This window comes from Cebus imitator, unplaced genomic scaffold, assembly GCF_001604975.1.
Source record: "Cebus imitator isolate Cc_AM_T3 unplaced genomic scaffold, Cebus_imitator-1.0 Scaffold277, whole genome shotgun sequence".
In the NCBI taxonomy this organism is placed as follows: domain Eukaryota; kingdom Metazoa; phylum Chordata; class Mammalia; order Primates; family Cebidae; genus Cebus; species Cebus imitator.
This window is the reverse complement of record NW_016107592.1, coordinates 2,185,599-2,189,086: the sequence shown is the minus strand read 5'-3', so window position 1 is coordinate 2,189,086 and position 3,488 is coordinate 2,185,599. Positions and strand designations below refer to the sequence as shown.

General features: G+C 39.4%; 1 protein-coding gene across 3 annotated transcripts in view; it reads left to right on the top strand.

The window, feature by feature from the left end:
• The window catches only part of LOC108284369 (protein argonaute-3), a 123,395-nt gene that overhangs the window by 50,010 nt on the left and 69,897 nt on the right, over positions 1 to 3,488 (top strand). Inside the window, exon 1 of one of the 3 annotated variants that reach the window (XM_017501081.2) lies at positions 2,067 to 2,152. The exons of the other annotated variants lie outside the window; for them this stretch is intronic. The gene's annotated coding sequence lies outside the window, so the exon portion shown is untranslated. Of the gene's footprint in view, positions 1 to 2,066; positions 2,153 to 3,488 lie in introns of those variants that run through there. 3 annotated transcript variants of the gene reach the window in all.

Below are 3,488 nucleotides of genomic sequence, written 5' to 3'. Positions count from 1 at the left end.
TCTCGGCTCACCGCAACCTCCGCCTCCTGGGTCCAGGCAATTCTCCTGCCTCAGCCTCCTGAGCAGCTGGGATTACAGGCACGCGCCACCATGCCTAGCTGAATTTTTGTATTTTTAGTAGAGACGGGGTTTCACCATGTTGACCAGGATGGTCTGGATCTCTTGACCTCGTGATCCACCCGCCTCGGCCTCCCAAAGTGCTGGGATTACAGGCTTGAGCCACCGCGCCCGGCCGACATCTGGTAATATTAATAGTGTTTTCCTAGTTGACCATTTTGGGTCAGTTTTATATCTATCATTTTATTTACATTTTAAAATTTTCTATCCTACATGCTTCTTACTGTGCCTTTGGTGTTGTATATTTTTACCATGTGCTCATTGCATTTTAGTCTTCATTTTTTTAATTTTTAAAATTCTTTTTCTTCTATTTCTTTTCTGTGTTCTGCCAAGGTTGTTTCACTACAACTCTTGTTGACTGGTTAGCTCCTCTTTGAGTTCCTAAACTTCTGCTCTGAACTTTTTCTTCATAACTGCATTAAAAATTTTTCAATGTGTGTTAAAAAGGAAGATTTTCATTTTCATCTGCTTTGTGATATTGTCTGCTGAGTTTTCTTTGTCAGATGTTGCAGTGCCTTTTTACATTTTTTTCTATAATATTTTTGTATGGATACTTACCACTTTTTTTTTTCTTATATTGACATGAGATGAGTTTCCCAAACCATCTGTTAGAAGGGACTTTAGGGGCTTGGGAGGAACATTAGGAACACCTTCAGAGCAAGGTAGTTTTCCACGTTTCTGTACTCAAGGCCTCTCTCTTTTATTGTTCTGATGGATTCTTTCTTCAGAATACAGCCACATCTCCTCTGCCATCTCCTCAGTAACTTAAGGGGTTTAAATAATGTGAACTACCAGCTGTGAGTTCCCCAGGTCCTGACTAGTTCTGCTACCAAGGGATACACTTCCTACCCTTTAAATTGCCTGCCTCAAATGTTAACAATTAAAGAATTTGTGTCCGGTATACAAGAGTTCTTTGTACTATCCTTATAACTTTTCTCTAAGTTTGAAACTACTTCAAAAGAAGAAATTATAAAAGAGCATGCCTTTTAAAAGGGTAGCCCTTTCTGAGATCTGTCACTTCCAAACCACCCTCCCCACTTACTATCCTGCCACGTTCTACACCTCCTTTCCTTACCTCCTTCTGAGAATCCCCCATTTAATCTCAGTTCTAAACATTGTAGTTCCCACTTGGGATAGGTCTCTTTCTTTCTGGGAGTAAAGACGTGCTATTCCCCCACCAGATTCTTTTATGCTTCTTGTCATTCTCACATGCTCAGATATGGCTTCTTACATAGGTTCTATTAGTCTCAAGTACTTTGGGTCATATTTACTTATAATTTGGCATTTTCAGGTTTTTATTATCTCCTAGTTTCACTAAATATGTATGGTATTTTTTGTTTTTAACATTGTCTTTGTTGCTCTGTACAGGTCCTAGGAGAAAGATGGGAAATTTTGGAACTAAACTGCTGTTAACGTTCATACTGGAACTTGAAGTCCAGCTTTGAAAATTATTAAGAAATAATTTCTGGGCTGGGTGTGGTAGCTCACACCTGTAATCCTGGCACTTTGGGAGGCCAAGGTGGGAGAATCACTTGAGCCTAGGAGTTTGAGATCAGCCTGGGCAACATAGTGAGACCCCATCTCTACTAAAAAAATAAATAAATAATTTTTTTAAAATCCCTTGTTTAAAGAAATCACAGAGAATATTTTGAACGGCAGGATAATGAATACAGTACATATCAGAACTGGTATGATCCGCTAAAGCAGTCCTTAGAATTTAAAATTTTAAATGCCTATTACAAAAGAAAAAAGCATCAGTGACTTCAACATTCATTCCCAACAAGTTAGAAAAATCACAGAAAATTAAATGCAACGAGAATAGAAAGAAAGAAAAGATAAAAGCAGAAATCAATGAAATAGAAAAAACTTCTCTCTATCCTTTAGATAGGGAGACTTCAAAGGTTTTTAAGAAGGATAGTGACATGATCATATTTGTTTTCCAGAAAGAGACCTCTGGCAGCAGTGTGGAAAATAGATAGAGGAGAAAAAACTAATCTGAGAAGCCAGTTAGGAGGCTTTTCAATCACTAGTTCAGGTAAGAGATGGTGATGGTATAATGTGGGATGGAGAGGAAGGATCAAGCTGAAAAAATAGGTTTAAGAACCATGTCCAGAAAAAAAAAAAAAAAAACTTTGGGTGTAGTTACTGGTACATGGAACTGATTGGAAAAAAAACAGACCAGAGCTTCACTAGATTTTTGAAGGAATTGTTTTTGCAAACAAACTACAAGCCTGGCATATCAGTCAAGGTTCAACTAGAGAAGCAGAATCAGTAGGAAGTGTAGAGAGAGGGTTTATACAATTGTAGGGGCTGGCTAGGCAAGTCTGCAATTTTGGGGGCAGGCTGTCAGGAAGGGCAGGTGAAATTCAGACATGGGCTGAAGCAGTTATCTGTAGGTAGAATTTCTTCCTGTCTCTCAGGGAAACTTCAGCCCTACTTTTAAGACCTTTCGCCTAATTGAATCAGGCCCGCCCGCATTATTCAGGATAATCTCCATTACTTAAAGTCAACTGATTATGGACTTTAATTACATCTACAAAATACCTTCATAGCTACACCTAGATTAGTGTTTGATTAAACAAATTGCAGCTAGTAGCCTAACACATTTGACACATTAAAAACACCACCTGCCATGGTGGCCCACACCTGTAATCCCAGGACTTTGGGAGGCCAAAGTGGGAGGATCACTTGGGATCAGAGTTTGAGATCAGGCAGAATAACGTAGTGAGACCTTATCGCTACCAAAAATTGAAAAAAACAAATTAGCCAGGTTTGGTGTGTGCTTGTAGTCCCAGCTGCTAAAGAGGCTGAGATGAGAGAGTGGCTTGAGCCCAGATCAAGGCTATGGTGAATTGTGATTGTGCCACTGCACTTCAGCAGTGACAAGGCAAGACCCCATCTCAAAAATAAATAAAGAAAAACAACCCTCCATACCTGGTCTGAAATTTTGTGATTATTCAGCCCTTGAAACAACTTTCAGGTACAGTGACTGCCATATTATAAACTGGCTTCCAAGGGCATATTTTCTAATGTACATTCAGAGTAGTGACTCTGAGGTTTTTACCAGGTATGAATGGTGGTACTGTCAACTGAATATGGAGGTAGATCTGCTATTGCTGATTAGTTGGCAGTATACACCATGTATCAATGTGTCCAAAGCTTGAGGATTCTATGGAACATATAGATAGACATATCTAGTGTATAGTTAGAAATTTAGTATGAAAATCTATAATGGTGGGAGCTAAAGTAAGAGTGTTGGGATTCTTCAGTACATAAATCCATATTTGAAACTATGGAAGTGGAAAAATGCCGGGCGCGGTGGCCCAAGCCTGTAATCCCAGCACTTTGGGAGGCCGAGGCAGGTGGATCAC